Source organism: Jaculus jaculus, chromosome 10, assembly GCF_020740685.1.
Source record: "Jaculus jaculus isolate mJacJac1 chromosome 10, mJacJac1.mat.Y.cur, whole genome shotgun sequence".
NCBI classification, from domain to species: Eukaryota; Metazoa; Chordata; class Mammalia; order Rodentia; family Dipodidae; genus Jaculus; species Jaculus jaculus.
In genome coordinates this window covers 58,206,171-58,233,141 of record NC_059111.1, presented here as the reverse complement: position 1 = coordinate 58,233,141, position 26,971 = coordinate 58,206,171, and the positions used below count along the sequence as shown (strand labels likewise).

Here is a 26,971-nt window from a genome sequence, read left to right as displayed (position 1 = left end):
TTTGTAGTAATAAGCAACTAATATGTCTATATATAATCGGCATATTTCAATGGTTAAAAAGTTATTGATTCTTTATGTTGGCTAACAGATTATTCCTAAATTACCATATCAAAATAGCTTTATTTTTTAAACAAATAGCTAATGAAATTCAAATGAATTTTCAGAACATAAATTTAATTCTTAATTTCATTTACACAATTTCTTATTACATTAAAATTTGCCTTTTATTTTAATATTAGTATTTTATTTTGAATTAAATTAGTATTTAATTTATTAATTAATTAGTATTTAATTTTAAAAATTAAATATTTAAATTAATTATATTTGAGTTTTTATATTAATCATTCCTGAGGGTCCTTTTTTTACTATAAATATTTAGAAAGAAAATATGCTAATTTTTTACTCTATATAATTATATTTCACTTTTAGTTCTTTCAGAACAATAATAAGATTAAGCTAATGAGAAGAAATTAAAGTAGAAGTAAGAAAGATATATTACTAGAAAGCAAAATGAAAAAAAAAAGTTTTTCAAAGAAAAATGTTTAAGGAGGCAATTTGATGCATATTAGTTAGTGATTAAAATAATAAAAGTAAGAAAAAACCTCATTAACTTCAAACATATTTTATGCATATCAGATAACATTTACTTAATTCATAGACATTTTAATAATAAATAATTTAATTTTTGATGTAAATTATGAGAACAAAAAACTAATTATTTATATTAATTTCATGGGTCAGAGTCAGCAAGTGCAATGTTAAGGAAATGACCATATCATAGAAGAAACATGAAGCCCTTTTCTCTGATTACTGGCTGATTGTAGAAAATGTCTGCCCAAGTTTCTTATAGTTTGATGATATTTATTCCAAAAAATAGTCTAAGTCAAACATTTATTTATTTGTTTTTTTAATTTACTTTAACAGACATATTTTTTTTTTAAATAGTGAGAGGACATCATGCAATTTTAAAATACATAAGTATTTTGTTTCATGTTTAACTTGGGTTAAACATTTCTGTCTCCCTTAAAGTTATTCCTTTATGGCAAAAAATTTCAAAATCTTTCTATGCTTCAAAATGCACAGTCCAACATTGTTTTCTGTAGTTATCCCAAAAGCAACAGAACATCAAATCTTGCTCCTGCCCAACTTACTTTAGTACCTTGTTCAATGTGTCCCCATCCCACACCAGCCACTGTTTCCACCTCCAATAACTATTTGCCTTCCAATTTTTATAAGATTGAACTTTTGATTCCACATAGGAATGGGATCATGACATACTTTTTTAATGTGGTCATTTTACTTCACTTAACAATGATCTCCAGTTCTTTCTATATTTTTGTAAATCACAGGATTTTATTCTGTTTTGTTCCTGAAATAGTATGCTTTTGTTCATGTGCAGTCTTGTTTTTAGCCCCTAATTAATTGATGAACATTTAGGTAGTTTCCATTTTGAGCCTATCAGCAACAGTGTTGCAGTGTATACAGGAGTGCAACTTCTGTCCAGTATCCTGATTTCCTTGGTTATATGCTGAGAAAATGTCTTATTTGGTCTTGTAATAGTTGTATTTTAAATTTCTTAGGAATCTCCGTGATATTTTTTAAATCTGGCATACAAGGGTTCTCTTTTATAAGGCTCACCAATACTTATTTTCTCTTGTCATTTTGAAGGTAGGAGTGATGCATCTCCCAATTATTTGGGTTTGGATTTCTCTGATGAATACTGGTGCTGGACACCTTTGCATAAACCTACTGGCCATTTCTATCCCATCTTGGGAGAGATATCTTCAAATACCTTGTCCTGTTTTTAAAAATCATGTTTTCTTGCTATTGAGTCATATGAATTAAATTATAAATTATAAATTTTGTGTATTGAACCTGTATAGTAATATGGTTTATAAATACAATGGGATCATATTCAAACTGTGAAAGAGTAGATCCTGCCATTTATTATAAGATGCATGTATGAGGAGACTGGGAGGACACCATATTAAGTGTAAAAAAAAACAGTCATATACAGAAAATAATATATGTGATTTTATGTATGTAGAATCTAAAAAAATCTATAATTATATATGTGTATGCATATACATATATGTATATATATTTTTGTTTGTATGTATGTAGGATATAATATATTGATTATAAGATTGGTTACCAGGGTTGAGATACACAAGAGAAAATGAGGACATGAAGGCAAAGTGATACAAAATAATAAATATATAGTATAAACAAGTTGTAAGTTATAATTTATAACATGAGGATTTTAGTTGATAAGTTTATGAGCACATAATATCTACTCTCCCCATAGGAGGGAAAGTTCAACATTTATGTGATGATATGTTTGTCAATTTCCTCCACTCCAGTAGTAAATATTTTACTATATGTCTTGTAAGACCATATGAAATATCTTAAACATATACATATATTTTATTTTTAGAGAACATATCACTTCCATTTTGTCCTCCATTTCCAAATAAATTTAAATTTTATATCTTAAATTTAGAATATAATATCACTAAAACATTAATTCCCTTTCATGCCCATCTGATATCCATCTATATATTTTCAGCTGAAGAAAAGTCGCGTCAATATAGCAAAAAGTGGGCTTGCCTGTGAAGCCTAAGGACCCCAGTTCGAGGCTCGGTTCCCCAGGTCCCACGTTAGCCAGATGCACAAGGGGCCGCACGCGTCTGGAGTTCGTTTGCAGAGGCTGGAAGCCCTGGCGTGCTCATTCTGTCTCTCTCCCTCTATCTGTCTTTCTCTCTCTGTCTGTCGCTCTCAAATAAAAAAAAAAAATAGCAAAAAGTTTAATAACAAACAAGTATTTGAATTATTAATACTTAGAAGGACTAGTAAACACTGATTAAAAACATTAATGAGCTAAGAGATTAATGATCCTTGTTATGTGGCATAAATGAGTCAAAATTAAATGTAAAAGAAATTATTTTAAAACTTGAACTGAAATAGGATGAATATTTAAATTGAGTAAGACAAACATATCAAATTGACTAGGATGAGGGCATCAAAATGATATGGTTAATTTGGTGGAAATTCACGTGAGAAAAAATTAAAGATATAATTTCAATGGAGCACATGTTCAGGCAGTGAAGATGTCCAACATATGAAATATATGATAAACTATTAATTTTGTTTTGCATGTGACTTAATTATTAGGACTGACTAACATGGAAGTAAAAATTAAATTACTATTTCTTTGATTACACATCTGTTGTAGAGAGCATAAGCTTCAACTTAAGAGGAAAATTACAAAAATAGTTGTTTGTTCTAAGCCACAACCAAAAAATCATGAAAGTTAATATCATCATAATGATGGTAATATGACTGGTAAGGAAAAGGTATATAAACCATAATTGGGGTCAAACTATTCACAAAATATCATATCCCACTTGGCAATGTGCCTTTAACACCAAGAAAAATGTTCTGTTTTAGTATAAATTGATCACATCTGATCTTTGTGCTTGAAGACCAAATATCTTTATTTTTAATGCATGTGCATGATGTATGTGTGCATGTGCGTGCAGGATACATGTGCATATTTGTGCAGGTGTGTGTGGGGGGAGGCAGAGGACAACCTCAGGTTTTGTTCCATGGAAATGCCATCCACCTTGTTTGTGGAGATGGCATCTCTGGTTTGAGTCTCACCAATTACGATAGACAGTCTGGCCAGCTAGTCTCAGGAAACCTCCTGTCTCTGCTTCTCCATCACTGGGATCCTAGGTGGGAACCATTAAAATAATACAGCAGACTCAATATCTTTTGGGTTTCTTTATAATGGCCAAGCATTGAAAAAAGAAGGTTCTATAACCAAAAGTGAGAGTAGCATTAAAATATGGGTATGAACATTATAAGGGAAGTGCTTACAGAGTAGTTTGATGAGCGTAAAGTATGCAGGTTTTTTTGGATACCAGCAGGTGTTATATCCCTAGGGCTCATGACCTCCCTCCTCATAGGTTTTCAGTACCAGGCATGTATTCCTTCCCATGGAGCAGGCCTCCAATCCAATTAGTAAGGGGTTGTTTCCCCCATAACATCATGCCACTATTGCACCTGCTGGATAATTTGTCTGGCTGGCCAAACTTAAAGCTTGCAGTGTCCACTGTTGTTTATCTCCACTGATAACTTCTCTTTTCCATAAAGTTGCATGCAACTTAGCTTTGTCCAGTTTTATGTCAGCTGCTGTACAGGGAGGGGGTTTTCAGCTCAATTCTAGCTTGTTTTCTCAGTGAACTTGTAGCCCAAGAATGTGGAATCCTCAGCAATAGGGTCTAACCAACTATTCCTGGTGAGAAACCAAGAAACTTGGAAATGGTGTAATGTTTTGGGGTTATTAAGGATCTCCCTGGCTAACAACTCATTGGAAGGTATCCGATCCCAGTCACTGAAAATTTTCTTATAACAATCTATAACTTCTGGGTGTACCATTATCCAAAAAGAAATAGTTTTCAATAATGGCTGACTCATATCCTCCAGTTTACATTTCTTTAAAAAAACTTTTTAAAAACATTTTATTTTTATGTACTCATTTGACAGAGAAAGAGGGAGAGGGAGAGGGAGAGGGAGAGGGAGAGGGAGAGGGAGAGAGAGAGAGAGAGAGAGAGAGAGAGAGAGAGAGAGAGAGAGAGAGAGAGAGGGAGGGAGAGAGAGGGAGAAAGAATGGGTCAACAGGAGCTCCAGCCACTGCAAATGAACTCCAGATATGTGCGCCCCCTTGTGCATCTGGCTAATGTGGGTCCTGGGGAATCGAACCAGTGTTCTTTGGTTTTGCAGGCAAATGCTTTAATCACTAATCCATCTCTCCAGCCCCAGTTTACATTTCTTTAACTATGAGAAATTACTATATATTCCCATTCATGAAATGTGTAAGAACTATAGTATCTTCAAAATGTTGTACAACTTAATATTATCAGCAAAAGAACAAAAACCTGTGAAAATCTAAGTTATGGCATATTTTACTTAATAATCTTATTGGAGTAAAAGCAAGATACCTGCATTTTATGGAGTGAATGCACTAAAATAAATTTATAAATGATCATGTTAGTTTATTATTGATTAGATATTTAAACAATGGTGATGAAAGCTAAATTAGGTACCTGAAATTTTCTTGACTTATACTGATACAAGAGTGACTTGATAAATATATATTTCATATTTGAGATTATAATCATATATTTACTAAAATAACAAAAACAATGAACTAAGCCGGGCGTGGTGGCGCACGCCTTTAATCCCAGCACTTGGGAGGCAGAGGTAGGAGGATCGCCACGAGTTAGAGGCCACCCTGAGACTACAGAGTTAATTCCAGGTCAGCCTGGACCAGAGTGAGACCCTACCTCGAAAAAGCCAAAAAAAAAAAAATGAACTTTATTAAAAGTTATAACCTTGTTTCTTCTTATCTGAGTCAAAAAAATGAGCTCCTGAGTTTCCTAGGCATCAGTGGACTGCTCTTCAACTCAGATCTCCTGACTCCTGCACTCCCAGTGGCACACAAGTGTCCAGATTCCCCATTCCTTTGGCAACTCTCTCATAGCAAACCACATTTTATTCTTCTCTGTCATTCAGCTTTGATCTCAATGATTATATTTCATTGTTTAGAAGTTTCAGAATGATGGTAAAGTTCTAGACTTTTTAACTTTATTTGATGTGTCTGTCAATTTTCCTCCTACTTTATATGTCTGTCTGATGGCTAATATTTTTCAAGTGAAAGAAGGCCTTTGTATTCTCCATTATATGCACAACTTGAGTTTTCTTTCTGTCATTCATCACTTACATAGAATTCCCCTCAATTTCTTTCTCTTTATATTTTCTGATTTTAGAGTATCTGAAGAAGCAAGGTATTTCAGAAACTGTTCTTCTCATGGCTTTTGTTTTCTTTAATATATTGTCCTCTGTATTGTTTGGTTAATGCCACCTGTGGTGTTTACTTTTCTCACAGAGAACATGCAAATAAGGAAAGACAGAAGATTAAAATGGATCTCAATGCATTTGACTAGAATTGAAGGTATTGCTTAGCTCTCTTTTTTTTTAAAATGAAATTACATTCCTTTCTTTTGTCTCTGTAGTGTGATAGGGCACAGTTATAACAAGAAACATGCTAACATTTGTCAATTCTATTTTGCACTAAAATAAAGCTAAGTTTTCTTGGGTAAATGGCTCATTAATGGACTGAGGAAGGAAATATATAAAATAAGCTGGGACCATCTTGTATCATAAAATAAAGAATTGAATAAAGAATGATTTGGTCATGTTATATGGTCTCTAGTTCAGGCTTAAATATCAAAATAAGCACTGGTAACAATTAGTTGTAATCTGCTGAATTTAATATCAATCTATAAGTCCACATCTACTAAATTAATAAATGAGTACAATGAAAACTTGATGATGAATAGGACATTTCCATTAGATCATGTTGATGTTCCATCCAAATATTTATAAACTACAAATTGTAACATTTTACTAGTGCATTTTGATGGACAGTATGTAACAATTCACAGCTCAAACCACCAACAAGACAAATCAAAATATGTATACTTATAGTATACAATGTGAGAATACAGTATCACTTCTGATATATTGTTGTGAGATATTTGAAACCTGAATCTAATATGAAAATATGTCATAAAAAGCCAAATAGAGGGACATTTTATAAACCACTGAACTTTAATATAAGGGTTGGGAAGGTCACGAAAGTCAGACAAAGACAATGACAACAACAAATGTACATGCAATCCTCATCTGGGTGCTTTTTACTACAGAGGGCTATTGGGGCAAATGTAAATGTTTGAATCAGATCAGATGCTCTGTTGTATGGCATACAATTGGTGATTTTCTGATTCTGATGGCTACATTACAGTTATGTAGAAGACTCAATTTCTACAAACTCCAGCAAAGTTATTAAAATAGGTGTATAATGCACTAAAGAATAAACTAAGAATATGGAATAATAGGGTGTGAGGATGCCAATCTATTCTCAAATGTCTCAGGAAAAATAAAAGGATATTTTGATTTCCCATAGCTTTTCTATATTTCTAGATTGTTTTAAGATAAAAATGAATATCAGTATATCCATATATATTATAGCTAAGAGTTTAATATTTACTAAATGCTCCTCTAAGACTTTTCTGTATATTAATTCCTCCAATCTTTACAGTATTCTGAAAAGGTAGGAATGTTACCATTTCTATGAATATAAAAAAGTCACTTAATTTTCTCTGCCTTAGCTTCTTATTCTACCATATGGAAAAAGTGAGATTTTCATATTTATATTTTAAAATGATGGAACTGTATTTTTAATTAAGCCATTTAATTAAGATTTTATTCCTCCAGGAAATCTGTGCTTTTTTCTATACTCATTGATATTTCTAAAAAGAAAAATCTGTAATTTCTGTAATACTCCATGACCTAAAATTTTAGTTGTAGGTGGTATTCAATTTTTATAAACTTTTTGAGGCAAGCCCAACAGATGGGCCTTTTTAGGAAATGGGGGGGGGGAGAGATTTGGTACACCAGTGCCTCCAGCCACTGCAGTTGAACTCCAGACACATGTGCTACCTTGTGCACATGTGCAACCTTGTGCATGTGTTAACATGGGTGTCTGGTTTATGTGGCACATGGGGAGTTGAACATGGCTCCTTAGGCTTCGCAGACAAGCACCTTAACTGCTAATCCATCTCTCCAGCCTGGTGGTATTCAATTTGATTCCCACTCTTTTCTAAACCACAGCCTTCCAATCCATATTCTGACTACTTGAAGATTAAATTGAAAAATACCTAGGAGATTTGTAAGGCACACTTCTGGGGTGTGTGTAATAGCATATCCAGAAATTTCTAGATCATGAATTTTATGACTGATAAATGAATTGATTCCTTCATTGATTTATAATACAACAGCATTATTGGGTAGTGATGAAAGATTGGAAGAAGGGTATAAGTAAAGGAAGTAGGTCAGTGGTGCATATCCCTAGTGCTTTTCTTGTGTTTACTGTTTTCTGTTGCCACAACACATGACATGTACTCCTCTTCTCCACCATGCCTTCACTACCATGATTGATGGACATGTCTAATACCATGAACCAAAAGATGTTTTCACCCTTAGGTTGTTCTCGTTATTATTTTGGTTATCACTGTGCAATAGATAGCTAATACCATAGACAACACACTTGCTGATACAGTGACCTTTCATCTTTGCACAGAATTTCCAGGGACAGCCCCCAACTCCCAAGGCTATTGATAAGTGGAGACGACATATCCTACCATCTTCAATGACAATGGCAACCTGAAAGAGGGAAGCACAGTTTAGCATAGGGTTATACTCGTTTTAGTCCTTTGCTTGATTAGGTGATAGAAAGAAAATATCTTCTCTGACATAAACCCACTGATCTGTGTTTAGGCAAATGTTCTCTAGAAATCTTGTAAGTAGGACAGAAAATTCAAAGGAGAATCTACTTGATTCCCCATTAGATGTTCTGTTCTCCTTTGATAACATATTTTGATGGTAAATTGTTTTCAATCCAAGTTTCCAGTATGTGAATATACATAATCCACACATCCACACATACACTTCACATATAATTTGTGATGTCTTTTGTTTAAGTCGAGACATAGTTTCATAGTTGCAGCAGTTTTACTTATGATACAATTGCAAAGTAGTAACTGGAACTCTGTACAACTTTAAAAATACTGTTACCTACAAGGTAATTTTTAGTAGACTGGAGAATGTATTTCTGCATTGCAGTGATGAAATGATTGCCCTTCCAAAGTATAATTTGGTTGATAATCATGATTTCTATTAAACACATGTACAGACAATCTTGCATCCATCACCTTAAACCCATTTTAAAAGCTTTCTCCAGTTCTAGAATGTCTGAATAACTTTTATGTTTAATATTGAAAGTAATGTTGCTGTCTCCCCTGATATAAAAGTGAGTTTAATTTTAACTAATAATTCTGTCACTGTTATAAAGTGAGTAAAGGAGACCTAGTGTTGCTGGCTTATAACTAATATGCTACTTGGGTCTGTTTTATAGTATGAAAGTGATAATTAAAGAATCTTCCTTTTCTCATAACTGAAATATGAATGTCTTCCCTTTTTACCCCAAATTTTCCAATAAAGAAGGCAAGTCAATTTTTGAAGGGATAAAGTCCAAATATAGGGAATGCAAACATACTAGGAATCTGAAAGTAATATTAAATCAAATATATTATGGATGACTTTGCATGGTAATTGATATTGGAACTGTGATTATTAATAGCTCATATATTATGAAGGGATCATAAAATATCTTGCCGCAAGTAATTTTTCCTTTCTTTTCAAGTAAATCAGAAAGGTGAGTTTAAATTTATAGACATTTAGTCATTTTTTTTTCTTTTCAAGGGAATCAGCTAGCTTCTCAACATAAATTGTGGAGAAATTAGCTGTCCATAAAAGTGGTTACTTGTGTAGGGTGTGGTCACGCCCGCCTTTAATCCCAGCACTCAGGAGTCAGAGGTGGGAGGATCACTGTGAGTTCGAGGCCATCCTGAGACTACATAGTGAATTCCAGGTCAGCCTGGGGCTAGAGTGAGACCCTACCATGAAAGAACAACAACAAAAAGTTGTTATGCGGCAAGAAAGCTATAGATCATGCTGTAATTTCTTTCCCAAGTGCCACTCACCAGTTTTATTAAGAAAACTGGGCCCCCGTCCCTGCCACGAGGACGACGTGGAACTTGTCGGAGCAGCGTGCACAGGAGATTGCTCAGGAGCTGGAATCTTACACTGCCCTCATCTGAGGAGCAGCGTGGGCTGACGCAAGGCTTCATCATGGGTGCCTTTTTCTCAAGTATTTTTCCAGTCTCTTTGGAACCAGGGAAATGAGGATTTAAAAAAAAAATTTTTTTTTGTTTATTTTTATTTATCTATTTGAGAGCGACAGACACAGAGAGAGAGAGAGAGAGAGAGAGAGAGAGAGAGAGAGAGAGAGAGAGAGAGAGAGAGAGAGAGGCAGAGAGAGAGAAAGAATGGGCACGCCAGGGACTCCAGCCACTGCAAAGGAACTCCAGAGACGTGCGCCCCCTTGTGCATCTGGCTAATGTGGATCCTGGGGAATCGAGCTTCGAACAGGCATCTTTAGGCTTCAAAGACAAGCATTTAACCGCTAAGCCATCTCTCCGGCCCGGAAATGAGGATTTTAATTTTGGGATTAGATGGTGCTGGAAAAACCACAATTTTGTACAGATTACAGGTTGGAGAAGATGTGACTACTATTCCTACTATTGGATTCAACGTAGAGATAGTGACATACAAAAACCTTAAATTTCAAGTTTGGGACTTAGGAGGACAGAGGAGTATCAGACCATACTGGAGATGTTACTATTCAAACACAGAAGCAGTCATTTATGTGGTGGACAGTTGTGACTGAATCGGCATTTCCAAATCAGAGTTAGTTGCCATGTTGGAGGAAGAAGAGCTGAGAAAAGCCATTTTAGTGGTGTTTGCAAATAAACAGGACATGGAGCAGGCTATGATTTCCTCAGAAATGGCAAATGCACTTGGTTTACCTGCCGTGAAAGACAGAAAATGGCAAATATTTGAAACATCAGCAACCAAAGGCACTGGCCTCGATGAGGCTATGGAATGGCTAGTTGAAACACTGAAAAGCAGACAATAGTTTCATCCCATCACTTCAGCTCCTGAAAGAAATGTGACATCACGTATTTCTTTGGAGTCAGGCATGCTGCACATGACGACGTTTTATTTATTTTTTTAATTTTTTTGGTTTATTTTTATTTATTTATTTGAAAGTGACAGACAGAGAAAGAAGGAGAGAGAGAGAGAGAGAGAGAGAGAGAGAGAGAGAGAGAATGGGCGCGCCAGGGCTTCCAGCCACTGCAGACGAATTCCAGATGCATACGCCCCCTTGTGCATCTGGCTAACGTGGGTCCTGGGGAATCGAGCCTCAAACCGGGGTCCTTAGGCTTCACAGGCAAGCGCTTAACCGCTAAGCCATCTCTCCAGCCCCAATGATGACGTTTTAGAACTGTGTGACTGCATAGACAGAACTGACTTCAGTGTTTGTAATAAAAAACAAGTACTTTGTTAGAGGGACAAGTTGATTAAATCCCCCAAATATTCTATGTCATGTAAAATATGTCTTCCTTCTTGTGGTGAGGTATGTATTCTATTTGTATGGAATTCTTAAACACACTTCTATGAAAGAGTGCACTCTTCTTGGGGGGTAAAATCCCTCCTATGTTGGAATTAGTGTTTGCAACTTGTTTGTACAAACACTAATAATTATGTTAGATGACGTTTTTTTCCTTTGAAATGAATTCTCTTCCAAAGATGTGGCTCACTGAAGTAGGTTAGGAACATAGTATGTATAATACAGTCTTCATTTGCTTAACTGACAGTGTATCATAAGCTGTTTCATTCAGAAGTTTTGAGTAGGTATGAGTGCTGTTTTGTTGGCTAACTTGAGTGACTTACTTGTCTTTGCCCGTTTACTTTATACGTGTACAACAGCCCAGGGAAGGAGGGAAGGGCGGCAATGTTGCTTTATGAATACAGTGGGTGGGGTGTGTCTATTTCCAGTAGGGAAATAGTGAGGTGGGAATGAGACTCAATAGTAAGGCTTTTGGGTCAGAAATGTTTCATAAGTTATACCTAAAAATGTCAGCATTGATAACACGATACTCTTTAACTCTTAAAACATAAATTTTGCTAAAGACAGATATGGTAGCACATGCCTAGCACTCAGGAGGTAGAGGCAGAAGAGTCAGGAGTTCAAGGCCAGCTTCAGTTCTGTAGTGAGTTCAAAGCCAGCCTGGGCTACATGAGAACCCTGTCTCAAAATTTAAAAAAAAAATGGATGCTAAAGTAGTCATAGAACATTCAAAGAATGTTTATATGTAATCTTGCCTATACTAGTAAAAGTGATCAGTGACAGCAAAAATCCTAAATGGCTATATTTAATGAATTCATAAACCAATATGGAGAAAAATCCACATGAAAGGAAATAAATAATTCTTAAGAAGCACTGTAAAAAAAACAAAAGAAAGAAAACTGGCCACTTTCTTTATTAAGCGTTATCTTTGACATAGATTGTGAACACAAATAAATTATGTGATTTGTTCAAGTGTTACTTTCTGAGTCCCAGCCGTGTATCAAGTAAGTGCTGAGTAATAATTATGAACAGGGCAGACACAGTTGCGATACTCAGATATCCTAGATGTTATGGAAAGATGGAGAGAGGTAAACCAAAATTGATGACGTTTGACAGATGTTAGGCCAAGAGAAACTCAAAAGAGGAGGAGGTGACAACATGAAAGTGCTATTACATACTGACTGGGCACATTGGAAATATCTGGATGTAGTACCACAGAATTCTTGCCTTGAGAAGTGATGACTGGAGGGGTATTGTGTATGATCAGTATGTACACTGACCTGCAGGCAAGAGAGCACAGCACATTTAGGGAACTGAAGAAGCTTAGTGAACCAAATTTCCCACAGGTTGAATACTCTACCAATATGCTTTGCTTTGTTGCAATAGGCTTCTTTTTTCACTGGGTTTATACTCTGCAGGCTTTGTCTTTTTCTAAGGCTTCTTCTTTTCATGGAAGATATTTAGCTACCATAAAATCATGTAAGATTCCATGGCTCTTGAATGATAGGGAAATTAGTATTACTACATAAATGCACAACCTGTATAAATATTCATGGAAGTTTAATTTATGGCTTTGAGGTGGGGTACTGTTTTCTAGCATGCTATGAGTCAGATTTTATTGCCGCAGGACATCAGGACACTGTGGCTCCCAAGAACAGTGAATATCAATGGTTAGCTTTTTGGAATCTCTTGACTTTAGCTGAACAATTCTGGTATTCTTCAGAGGAGAATCTGTCTACATGATTCTATGGTTTCCATATGTATTTGACATTCTCCTGTGTATTCTCCTCCTGTGTTGCAGTATTTTACAATTCTCCTGTGATAGCAAATGTAATAAACAGGCCACAGACATTTTCTGCAGGTACCCCATTCAATGCCTGTTACATCAGAGGCAAAGGGATTTCTAGCTACATTTTACTTACCATAGCCAAAGCCTTAAGAACTTTGGTTCTTAACTACAGAGAAAATATTACACTATAGTTTTGACATCATGTTAGGTACTTTGGATACCTCATTAAACTTGTGAATTTGGTTTGTCATATTTTCTTTAATTACTTTTTTATTTAAATATTTTTACAAGGAGAACTGAGTGTGTTGGCACACACCTCCCAGCACTTGTGAGGCAGAGGTAGGAGGATTGCTGTGAGTTTGAGGCCACCCTGAGACTACATAGTAAATTCTAGGTCAACCTGAGCTAGAGTGAGAGCCTACCTCAAAAAAAAAAAAAAAAAAAAATCAAAAATAAATATTTTTACGAATAGAGGGAGGAGAGAAAAGAGAGAAGAGAATTGGAGCCTCAGGGCCTTTTGCTGCTGCAAATGAACTTCAGAAGCATGTATTGTGCATCTGGCTTTATGTGAGTACTGAGTCATTGAACCCTAGGGTGGTGAGCTTTGTAAGAATGTACCTCTGAATGATCTTCCCAGTCCTTTAATGACTTTTGTTGTTCAGGTGCTATTATTTATCCAAAACTCTATGATCTATAGTGTGGATATTTGTTTTCTACTGATATTGGACATTTGAAGTAACTTTGTTAGATTTATCTTGCTATGTTTGACTATGCATCTAAAGCTACTCTGGTCTTTTTCAATTCTGAGAGTGAGTTACTATCTTTCATTTTGCATCATGTTAGCTGCACATTCTTTAATTTTTATCCTACTTAATGCTAAGTTCAGCAAGGCTTCTGACCATTACAACAGTTCACTTCCCAGTGTACTTCTGTGGAAGCCATTGCCCACTAACTGCATTTAGGTTGCAGTTAAGGTTGTGAATGTGGATGAAGCTGAACTTCTGGCTTTTGGTAGCGGTTTCAGTGTTTGGAGAGCAATGTTTAATGTAGTGTGTACCACTCTGAAGCTCCTAAAATACACACTTCTCTAGATAATACCCTCTAACCCCATTTCAGCTTTTCTTCAAGACTCTTGGGACAAAGAAAATCTTTATAAATCTGTTTTCTTAGAAAATGGGATAAATTGATCCTTACACTTATCAGTAATCTCAAGGCACCTTACCCACTTAAGACTTCCGAAAGAAGTATTTGTTCATTTCCCCTCACTGAGTATAATTCAGCCACCATTGTTAAACAAAATGAATGTGTTGCCATCTTCTTCCAGAGAACATCTTGCTCATTTATGTCAGTTGACTGAATTTTCTCATGTGATATTGGTGTCAACTTTGGCCTCATGAGTAATTGGACAGGATGTGGCACAGATACTCCATATTTAATCTTCACAATCTCCACTTTATTAAAACTTCTGCTTCTCCAAGTTGCTGGGATGAACATCTAACCCAGGTACAGTTCAGGGGAGGAGAGGATCCAGCATAGAAGTCCCATCAGTGGCACAAGAAGCTGATTGCATACATCCAAGATGAGAGAAACCATCACTAGCCAGTAAACACCAAGAGTAACAAGTGTAAAACTGGCCGCAGTGGGACCCCAGTGCTCAAACAGCTCTCTTAACAACTTTGGCTGGAATTCAGATCCACCCCAGTGACACCTTAGGGCTGGACTCTAGTATCAGCTCCCAGTGACACCTTCTCCAGCCAGATGTCTGGAGATCCAAGTTACAAGTTCAACTAAACACCTAGTCTATGGGGGACATACATTCAAACTACCATAACCTCCATACATACACACAACATACCCCAATCATAAACTCATGCCATCATTCTCTTCTTCTTATCCCCTCTCTACTGAAGCCCTTATTCTTTCCAACTTGTCTGTTTTATATTTTGATGCCATCATTTTGCCTCTTCTATTAATTAGGTAGGTCATGTGCAAATAGCATCTGCCACTGTGAGGTAATGCATGGTATGGTCACTTTGTGACTGGAAGACAGTGTTGCAAACCATTCATTCCCTTCCTTTGGCTTTTATATTTTTTTTCTGCCATGTCTTTTGCAGTGGTCCCTGAGCCTTGGCAGGTGTGATAGGGATGTCTCACTTAGTGCTAAACATTCCACTGTCTCTTTTTTTCAGCACTTTGATGAGTTTTGAGTCACCTCAGTGGTCACCACCATCTGTAAAATGAAACTTCTCTAACAAAAAGTAGGAGTGGCATTAACATAAAGGCATAAACATAATAAGTACTTAGCAAGTAGTTTGGTGGGCATAATATATCCCTTCCCTTAAGCTTATAAACTTACACACCATAGGATTTGATTAGATTTTCAGAACCAAAAATGAATTCCCTCCTATAGAGAGGGCCTCTAATCCAATTGAAATTATGATTATATGAGCCAAAAGGAGACAAAAAATAGAAGATAAGACTACAATCATACATAAAATGTAATAGTTGTTGCAAGTATAAAATATTAGGTAACTTATGCTAACTTGAGAGGAAATTCACTTTATTAGAAAAGATGGCCTACTATCCTATGACATTTTTTGTATTGTGTATGTTTTCAAAGATCTGTCAAGTAGAAATTAGCCAGTGATAACTTTTAGTTACATGGTTACTAACATTATTTAATAATTTAGAAAGATATAAAATTTGAAAGGAATGAATTTAATTATCTCATACAATATTGCACAGTGATATAGCAATACTAGTAAGGTGTATATATCTGTGGAGATTTAAAAAGCTTTCGTCAATATTTCCAAATATAAATAGACACTGCATGCAGTATGTGTTTATCAAACCACAGCAATATCTAGGTGCCTGTTTTCTGTGTTCCAGTAGTCATGTGTGGTAAGAAAGAACCTCAGCTTTAATTTTTTTACCTGATCTATTTTGCTATAAAGTTCTTGCTAGGAGTTTTGGAATAAGATCAAATTTCTGTGAAATATTATATGATAATTTTATTGGAAATGCCAAGGTAAAAAAAAATGAGAATACTTTCTTAAAAGGTGAATGAAAAACACATAAAAGATGAGTCAATTCTCATCAGACAAGCAGAGGGTCAGAAGGGAGGACACTTCAAAATACATAAGGCACTTTATGCAAATTCAAGACCAGCACTTGTGGCTGCTTTGAAAGTTAAAATATACGTTTGAGATTTCATTGCAGCTTTGTCACGGGTTGTTGACTAAGGTATTCATAAATTAGAGGGAAAAAGCAGTGTAATTGCAGTTTAATTAGAAGATACCTGACACAGTACTATAACTGAGGATACTGAAATAGTCCAGCAGAATAAGTAGCTATACAATACCTAAAAAACATTAGTTACTCTGTGGAGCCTTGGCAGAAATACACAAAAAAAAAAATGAAAAGAAAATTAAAACATGTAGGGCTGGGGAAATGGCTTAGTAGTTAAGGCGTTTGCCTATGAAGCCTAAGGACCCTGGTTTAAATCCCCAGGACCTAGGTAAACCAGATGCACAAGGGGGCGTATGTGCCTGGAGTTCATTTGCAGCAGCTGGAGGTCCTGGTGCACCTGTTCTTTCTTTCTTTCTGCCTCTTCCACTCTCTCTCTCTCAAATAAATAAATTTAAAAAAAATTTAAAAATTAAAATGTAGCACAAAAACAACAGAAATAATAAGTGATGGAAAATCTCATTTATTGTCCAGAATATGTAATAGAAGAAACTTGGAATAAAATACACATACACACTTGTTTAATTATTGATTTTAACCAAGACATTATTATAACTTGTTGACTTGTTCTTTCATGAAGAAGGGAAGTCTATAAAACATTAAGTTCTTTTTTACTAGTGATATAAATATTGACAATGATGTTTCTAATTCACTGTGATTTCACATAAAAATTTGGGAGGAGAATATTTTATTTTTATAAAAGATAGTCTATAAGATTACTTAGAGAGATTAGGAAAATTAGCTTCATTCATATAATTATGCCCTGTTAAGAATTGTTATTCTTTTTTCTCAATTTTTATTAATATTTTTCATGATTATAAAAAATATCCCATGGTAATACCCTCCCTCCCCCCTCCACTTTCCCCTTTGAAATTCCATTCTCCATCATATCCCCTCCCCATCTCAATCAGTCTATCTTTTATTTTGATGTCATGATCTTTTCCTCCTCTTATGATGGTCTTGTGTTGGTAGTGTCAGGCATGGTGAGGTCATGGATATGCAGGCCATTTTGTGTCTGGAGGAGCATGTTGTAAGGAGTCCTACCCTTCCTTTGGCTCTTACATTCTTTCTGCCACCTCTTCCGCATTAGACCCTGAGCCTTGGAAGGTGTTATCGAGATGTTACTCAGTACTCCAGTCACTTCTTTCCAGCACTATGATACCTTCTGAGTCATCCCAAGGTCACTGCCATCTGAAAAAAGATTCTCTACCCAAAGTGAGAGTAGCATTAATATAAGGGTATAATATTAAGAGAAGTGCTTACTGGTATTCTTGATTAAGCAATTCTGTCATTCAAAAGCAAGTATCTCAAAAAGATTGCTGCATATTAAATATTTTCCCTCATACCAGATGAATTTGTTTCAAATATGCAACATAGGTAAATCGAACTAAGATTCTGAGAAGAATGTATCAGAGTAGATAATCACTAAAGAAATGCTAGGTTGCTAGAAACTGCGTGGTATGTCTGAATTAAAGGTCACATACACATATAATCCCAACACTGCAGTAGATTAGATTGCAGAATCCCTGGGGTTCACTGGCCTACTGCTTTATCCTAATTGTGAGTTCAAGCCCAGTGAGAGATACTGTCTCAAAAATGGTGGCTTATGGTCCCAAGCACGACTCCTGAGGTTGTCTTCTGCAAACACACACACACACACACACACACACACACACACACACACCCTTGAGTAGCAATTAATATGCTTAAAAATTTTTTTTTGTTCATTTTTGTTTATTTATTTGAGAGTGACAGAGAGAGAGAGAGAGAGAGAGAGAGAGAGAGAGAGAGAGGGAGGGAGGGAGGGAGGGAGAGAGAATGGGCACGCCAGGGCCTCCAGCCACTGCAAACGAACTCCAGATGTGTGTGCCCCCTTGTGTATCTGGCTAACGTGGGTCCTTGGGAATCCAGCCTGAAACCTGTGCCCTTAGGCTTCACTGGCAAGGGCTTAACCACTAAGCCATTTCTACTGCCCTTGATGTGCTTTTATATCAAGCTCTAATATTAACTCAATGATTCCCCTTCAATTAAGTCCAATGCCTCACTCATTTTATAACTATCAATTTTAGTAGTATATCTTACATTAACTATATTTTCTATTATTGAATTTTAAATTGAAATAGTTAAAAAATACTAAAGGGCTGGAAGCATGGCTTAGTGGTTAGGGTGCTTCCCTGCAAAGCCAAAGGACCCAGGTTCAATTCCCCAGGACCCTCGTTAGCCAGATGCACAAGAGGGCACACACGTCTGGAGTTCATTTTCAGTGACTGGAAGCCCTGGCATGCCCATTCTCACTCACTCATTCTCACTCACTCTTGCTCTATCTCTCTCTTTCAGACTCTAATAAGTAAATGAAAATTTTAAAAAGAAATTAAAAAAAAAACAAATGCTACATTCTCTTGGTGAATTCTATGTCAAACTTGGCTAAAACATAGCCTATACAAATTTTCAAAGTTGGCCAGGATATATCTCCTTGTTTCTGTGAAAAGTCTCATTCCATAGCTGGGTTTCAACTCACTAAAATATTTTTTAAAAATCTACAGACATCTATGGTTCCCATAAAGTAACCCTTCACAGACACGATATGAAATATTTTACTAAATGACTGTCTTAGGACGTTGTATAACTTTTTCGGGGAAGTTGTGGAGCATAGGTGACTCTAAGGCAGAAGTATCACCAGAAAATACACTCAGGCATGGGTGATAACTCAAGAAAGTTGATTCCCCAGAGCTTCCTACTCAGCCTTCAGGCAGTGATATTGAAGAGTCTTCTCCACCCTAGCAATTGTTTTACTTCTCTTATAACCTCTGTGAGGACTTCAATAGAGTTTTGAACTTCCTAGGTCATGTAAATTTCATTGCCATCCTGACCCTTATCAGCTTCCATCCTCCCTGCAAGAGAAAGTTTTAATTCAAAGTAAATTGCTATTCTACTTCTATAATCTATTTCTGATGAACATCAAAACTAGCTCTCTCATGTTTGTATATCTCAGACAGTATCTATAAAAAAAGCATCCCATGGAGGTCTTCTCTACTAAGTTACAAAACATAACACAGTGCTGTATACATACTCAACAACTTGTTCCTCTGTGACTGTGTTTTGTCTGACCAACATCCCTCTTGTAACTCATGTCCTGTACTTTTAAAATCCAATCATCTTCCATATTTTTCCTGAAAGTTTGTTTCATAGGTTTTGCTTTACTCACAACCTTGTTGTAGCCCAGGGATACTGCTTCTCTAACAATAACATTTTTCTTCATCTTTGTACATATATTTTTTGCATATGTATGGTATGTGTGTATATCCATGTTAACATGTGTGTGAGAACACATGTACATGTTTGAAGGTCAGAGGTTGATGTTGATGTTAAGTATCCTTTTCAGTTGGGCCCCACCTGATACTTTGAGGTGGGATCCTTCACTCAACCTAGAACACTCTGATTTGGCTAGACTAGTTAGCCACTGAGCCCCAAGGAGTCCCTGTCTCCACCTTCCAAGCACTAGGATTACAGGGGTACACCACCAAGCCCAGCATTTTTAGATGGGTTCTGGAGAGTCAAATGAAGGTCAGTCTTAAGAGATGTGTGTGGAGAACCATCTGGAGCTCTGTCCATTCCTGCTTGCTGGTACTAGCCATTCTCTCTTTGCTATAGATGTATGCTGAAGTGAGCCAGTTTCTCCCACCATGATGAAGCCTCCCCTCAAAATTTCAAGGATAAAAGAAAATCTTTCCTCCTATCAGTTGTTTCTGGTCTGGTCAGGTATTTGTTCTAGCAATATGAAGATAACTGTAATAGCAACATTAGATTACAACTCAAAGAATAAAATAAAACACAATGTAACATGATATATATTTAAAATTGTATGTATAAGCATAAATTAAATACTTAGATATACACATACTTAGTTGAATATTTCCAAAAATGAAAAATAGACAAATATCTAAATTATGAGGCATTCTACTGAATCCTCAGAACTTTCCAGTTGTGAACTTTAGACAGACAAAGATGATCACTTTAAGGAGGATGATGATGAACATGGTCACCAATTATCATTAAGAACAGTCAGCTTGGGGGGGGGGCAAAAGATTAAGTGTACATTGTTGAGGCAGAGGCAATGGTTTATGAGGGCAGTCCAATTAAAGTAACACTGTCAACTTTGAAAATGTCTGTTCAACCAATGGTTTCTCCTGGGGCCTTTGAAATTAAGCCACCTGTAGTCTTAAGTTTGAAATGTGGTTCAGGGCCTGTGTATATTAGTGGACAGTAGTTGTGAAGGAAGAGGCAGAGTCAGAAGATGAAGAAGAGGAGGATGTCAAACTCTTAAATATGTCAAAAGACAGGGAAAAAAAACCCAAAATACCAAAATGGTCTTGTTCTGTTGAAAATGTTAAAGCAAAAGCAAGTAAGTACAGAAAATGTACATGAGACATTCCTGGACACTGCTGGTAGATAAAGCCCAGAGATAGGGAAAGAGGAAAAGGAGAAACAAATCTAGTCTAAACTGAGCATTGACAATCCAGGCCAAAGTCTTCAATTTTAATTTCAAGCCTTTTTCCACACTCCCTCCCAGGTGGAGTCTTATGTACCTAAATTAGTTTTCTTTGACTTAATGTGAAAATGTGGACTTTACTGGTTACTCCTACTGTGTATGTGCCTCATCTCTATGGCCATGTTTTAATTACTTTTGTATCTCCTTAGCTGCTGAATAATTGTTTGAATGAACCAAAACACACCAACAAAAAACACAGCTTTCTCTCTCTTAAAAAAAGAAAAAAGCAAAACTTTTTTTTTTTTCTGTCAATATGAACCATTTTGTCATTTTATAGTAGCTCGTGAGGCACTTTGGATTTGGTCCACAGACATCATGTGAATCACAATTCCCACCTCTATATCTCAGTCTAGGGATTGTACTTTCATCAATGGCATTTGTATTCTTGAAAAGCTGCAACCTCCACACTCCCCAATCAAGAATTCCATTTCATGTTCTTTTGTTCTCTGCCTTGCTGTCTAAGAAAGTGCAATACAGTGTCCAGTCCTGTTACCAGATTTACATTCCTGCTTTTGACCTAAGCCTTAGATTCTTTAGATCATTCTTCCAAATTTGGCAAATTCAAGAACTGCTAAATGTGCCACTGATGAAAATAGAACAGTAAATAGAAAAGGTGTACCCAGAAGCCATAGATTATTACTGGAGAAATTTCAGTGCCAGGGATGGAATACCTTCCAGTGACTTGTTGGCCAGAGAGGCTCCTGATGTCCCCAAAGCATTATAGACCATTGCCAAGGGTCTTGGTTTCCCACCATAAATAAGTAGCAAGACCCTATTGCTGAAGACTCTACATGCTTTGGATGCAAGGTCACTGAGAATCAAGTTAGAGCTGAGCTGCAAACCTCTTCCCTGTAGACTGAAAGCTGGAAAAACTATGCTGCATTCAGGCCTAGTGGAGAATGAAGTCATCATTGGTGATAAACAACAGTGGAAATTGCAAGCCTTCAACCAGGACAAATGAGCCAATGGATGTAATAGTGGCATGTCTGTTATGGGGGAAACCAACTACTCTCTACTTGTACTGGAGGCCTGCTCCACAGAATACATACCTGATTATGAAAAATTAGTCAAAAGTCTATGTCGAGGAGGTCATGAGTCCTATGGGTATAATGACTGCTTGTTGTCTGGCTGAACACATATATTATGCTCTTATCTTAGTGTCCATACTCATATATTAACGCTACTCTTGCTTTTGGTTAGTGAAGCTTCTCTTTTCAGATGGCAGTGACCACTGGCATGACTCAAAAGGCACCATAGTGCTGAGAAGAAATGACAGAGGAGTGTTCAGCACTGAGATCTCTCTATCACACCTTCCAAGGCTCAGGATCCATTGCAGAAAAGGTGGCTGAAAGAATGTAAGAGCCAAAGGAAGGGTAGGACTTCTTACAATGCAATTTTCCAGATACAAAATGACCTGGATATCTATGATCTTGCAGTGCCTAGTACTACTTATACAAGACCATCATAATAGGAGGAAAAGATGGTGATATCAAAATAAAACAGGCTAATTTAGAGGGGGAGGGAATATGATGACAGAGTGAGTGAGGAGAGGGAATTAAGGTTTATTCTCTATCATTATGGAAGTTGTCAGTAAAAAAAAGTTTAAAAAATAAGTAGATTGCTTTCTTGTGAGTTGTTGAATCATTTACTACATCCAAGAGGGGAGAAAGTTGTAAAGCTGTAGGTGATGAGGATACAGAAACCATATCTAAAATATGCCCTTCAAAGCTGAAGTAAAATGTATGCACTTCTGCTAGAATACATTGGAAATTAGAGCTAAGAAGGCAAGAGTAAGAGGTGTACACCACCATTCCTCCATGTTATTATCTAATGTTTCCTTCAGTAAAATATCCTGACAGCCAAATCTTGACTCCTTTGCTCTGATTCTTTTGAGAAAAAGAAACAGTGAGGCCACCTGCTTCCATTTATTCTGCTAAAGTTTATACTACTACTATGTTTCTGAGAATAATCATTTGTGCACACCACTCTACTGACTCTTAGTTACAGTGTGAGAACTGATTAGGTTCCAGCTATGAATCACATGGAGTATTCATGAGGGCAGTGCCATCTAAATGTAATTTACAGTGCTATTCTTATTGAATAATTTTTGATGTGACCTGTGTTCTGAAAACTTCCACTTGTTTCACTTTATAGTTAATGATAAAATGTCATTCAACCTGCAATTGAAAAAAGATTTAAAGCAGATGTTAAACTAAATAAGCTATAATACTCATTTTCTGAAGTGACTGATAGAGGAAAAAAGAGCAATGAAAATGATTCTAGCATAGAACAAAAAATGATATAAATTTTTTAAAGAAATAAATTTTCAATAAAAATTGCAAAGCAGAAATATGTGCATTTTCTCACATAGCTCAGAGATCACATAAATGCCAAGGGAAGTGACAGTTGCTGAAATAAATGTGTTTTTTATGAAAAGCAAAGTAGTAAAACAAGCAAAATAGATGCACAAAATGGGTAAATTTTCAGTGTATTAGTTATTGCTGCCTCCAGGTAGCTGTAAATTTTAAACTTGTTTCTAAACTTTGTTTTTGGTATTCATGAATATATACTGGATCTCTTCTTCCTTTGACAGCCCTTGTAATTTGACCCTTTGCTGATTTATAATATTCCTTAAAGAGAATAAATCAAAGTGTACCAGGTACTTGGGAAAGTATCATGAAAATAAAATAAAATTATAGATCAACTATTAACTGTTAAGAGCATGATTGGTGGCGCACACCTTTAATCCCAGCACTCGGGAGGCAGAGGTAGGAGGATCGCCAAGAGTTTGAGGCCACCCTGAGATTACATAGTAAATTCCAGGTCAGCCTGAGCCAGAGTGAGACCCTACCTCGAAAAACCAAAAAAAAAAAAAAAAAAAAAAAAAAAGAGCATGATTGGGTAAAATAGTCCATTATATACACATGTAGCTAGATGTGCTCACTCACATCTGTAGTCCCTACCCTTGGGAGACCGTGATAGGACAATTGTCTTGAGCTTGAGTCTATCCTGTGCTACATAGTGACTTCCAGACAAGCTTGGGCTAGAGAGAAAAATCTTTTCTCCAAACACATGTATACATGCGTGTGCATGTACACACACATACGAACACACACACTCATTTGTAATCAGATACAAAAACTTAGTTTTTATTCTTTTCTTTCCAAGATGGACACTGTCACATATAATGGCTAGGACAGTTTTCTTTTTTTAAAAAAATTGCTTATTTTTATATATTTAAGAGCAACAGACAGAGAAAGAGGCAGATAGAAAGAGAGAGAGAGAGAATGGGCACACCAGGGCCTCCAGCCATGGCAAACAAACTCCAGATATGTGTGCCCCCTTGTGCATCTGGCTAACGTGGGTCCTGGGTAATCAAGTCTCCAACCGGGATCCTTAGGCTTCATAGGCAAGTGCTTAACCACTAAGCCATCTCTCCAGCCCATGACTAGGACAGTTTTAAGGTCTTAGCACATCTATCTATTTCTTCTTCTTAGGCAAAGGTGTTTAGCTGTGCAATCATTATCATGATATACAGAAAGCAATCATTGAGTGAAAGTCTTTTGAACTGAGAGGATGAGTCTTTCCACAGTTGTGTGTATATGGGAGCAAGACATATCAGTGAGCTACAAACAGCAGAGCAGATCACCTCTGAATGGAGTTGCTTGGAGGATTAAGCCCTTTACTATTCTGACTCAGTGTCCTTGACTGCAAATACAATTAGACTTGAAGCAAATATGTCAAGAGTTATGAAATGCTTAATTAATCTTCTAAGCAGAAAATCGATACTTAGAACTGAAATTTAACCTCCAAAGCTACCAGTTGTAAGAGAGTAGTAGTCATTAACTCCACCATTTGTATATCACTTGCTAGACCTACACAAGTCCTCTTTCTTGAGGAAGTTACATCCGGAAATAGATTCAAAACCAGGAAAATGACAGAACAAGATAAGGAACACAACCAAAAGTTATGAATGCAGCAACTCTGGCTAAGAGTTTACAATATCTAATAAAGTCATTCGTAGTTTATACTCCCCAAACATGGTATGGCTATACCTGTAAGCTATTTATAATATATTATGCATATTCTGGTGAAGAAACTCATTAACCTAAATTTCTATATACAGGTGATTTTATCTTTACTCCTGAATTCAACAATAGCTGTAATTATGCACAGCTAATTTTTTTGCATAGATGACCTATATAGTACAGATATCATTGTAATGGATCTATTATATTCACGAGATCCATCAAGAATTGGCATAGCATATAAAATGTGTGAATTAAAATCCAAATAAAAAGAAATATGTTATACAAATCCTGCTCATTATTTCCACCACCCACCCACCAGAACATGCAATGGATAACCATGTAGGAAAAGTAGTTTTAAAATCATATAAAGTAATGGATAAGTAGAAATATTTCTATGCTGTCTTATAATTTAAAATTATATTAAACCATCATTATCCTCCTATGCATGTTCTCTCTCACTATAAAGTCAGTCCTAGAGGAAATGAACTAAATCACATGGGACTTTGGCTCACAGTGGCTCCATGTAAAAGCCACTGTGACCTAGATATGAAATAAGTGTTTGGTGAGCTGACCAACACAAAGAGAATACCCATCCATCTGAAGGACACACCTCAAACTCGTTTCTCACTTAAAAAGTTCATTTGGCATTAATTATGAGAACAGTTTTATTTTAACATAGTATGTGTACAGAAAGGTAAATTAAACAAATGCTCAATACAACATGCCATTATAAAACAAACACCATGGTCTTACATATCAGCTCTTTTTATCCTTTCTAAAGGTAAATTTAATAATAGCCACATTTATTTATCCTTTTATCACCTGATAGTGCTACTATAGATATTAATGTGCAATTTTTCTTTCTTTTCTCCTTGATATAGAATTGTACAGCAAATGTTCATCTGTGTCAGACCTCCTTTATTTAACATTAGCTATTAAAATGCCATTCATGTTATTAGGCATAAATAAGACATTATTTTGTCTCTGATAAATGTTGTCTCTGATAAATGTTTTATTTCCTGAATACTGAGTAGTATTTAATTCCATTCAATTATCTGTTTTATGGTTGATGGACATTTATATTGATTATAATATTTGTACATTATACATTATGCTGCCTAAACACTCTGTGCATATCTACTGTCTATTTTTCAGTAGATTGTGGATCCAGGGTACTGGATCATATATAATCTCTATATGTATGTACTTTAGTACTGCTAAAGTTATCTAGAGGGTTTTCAATAATTTTAAAAGCTATATATTCATGCCACAATAACCTTTGACTTAATGTTCTCACCAATTCTATATTGTCTGATTTTTAAAACTGTGTGTGATATGTATGATGTATAAGTATGTGTGTTGTCTAATAGCACACATGTGAAGGTCTGAGGGCAGCCTCAAGGTGTTTATCCTCTTCTTCCACCTTGCTTGAGACACACTATCCCTTGTATTTTTACTGCTGCATAGGTACTGGTGTAGCTGACCTGTGCAGGCTTTTGAATTCCCCTGGTTCTACCTCCAATTGCTGTAAGCATGTTGGCACTATAGATGCATGCACCACTTTATATTGATTGCATGTGAATACTGTGAAATCAAACAAAGCTTGGCTGGAAGGCTTGTAAACAAGCAACTTTAACTCCATTTTCTGGTTTTTGATTGACTGGTTAATGATAGCTGTTTAGATAGACAACAGTTGTAGCTCACTAAAGTGCTCATAATCCCTTAATTGGGAGGGTAGACATCATTCTGGTATTTGCTAGACATTTGGAAAACTTGTTTCATGAAACCTAGCTCAAGTCTTTGGCTATGTTTCTACAGAATCATTTAGTCATGTCCAGGAGCTCTTTCCAAACCTAGCGCATGAGTGAGATCTTGAGCCCTTTATACATTCTCTACTTGGCTTTATGCTTCATATGGTCTGATGAACAAAGATTTACTTCTTTTTGTTTTTTGTTTTTAGTTTTGGTTTTTTGAGGTGGGGTCTTGTTCTAGCCCAGGTTAACCTAGAATTCACTATGTAGTCTCAAGGTGGCCTCAAACTCATGGTGATCCTCCTACCTCTGACTCCCAAGTGCTGGGATTAAAGATGTGGGCCACCATGCTTGGCTAAAGTTTTTACTTTCAATGTTGAATAATTTAGCAATATTTTTAGTGATTAGTATTGGGATTTTATTTCAGCCTGAAATTTATAATTG

General features: G+C 36.1%; 1 pseudogene; it reads left to right on the top strand.

The window, feature by feature from the left end:
- Positions 1–10,177: 10,177 nt before the first annotated feature.
- On the top strand, positions 10,178–10,666 carry LOC123464122 (annotated as a pseudogene).
- The last annotated feature ends 16,305 nt before the right edge of the window (positions 10,667–26,971 follow it).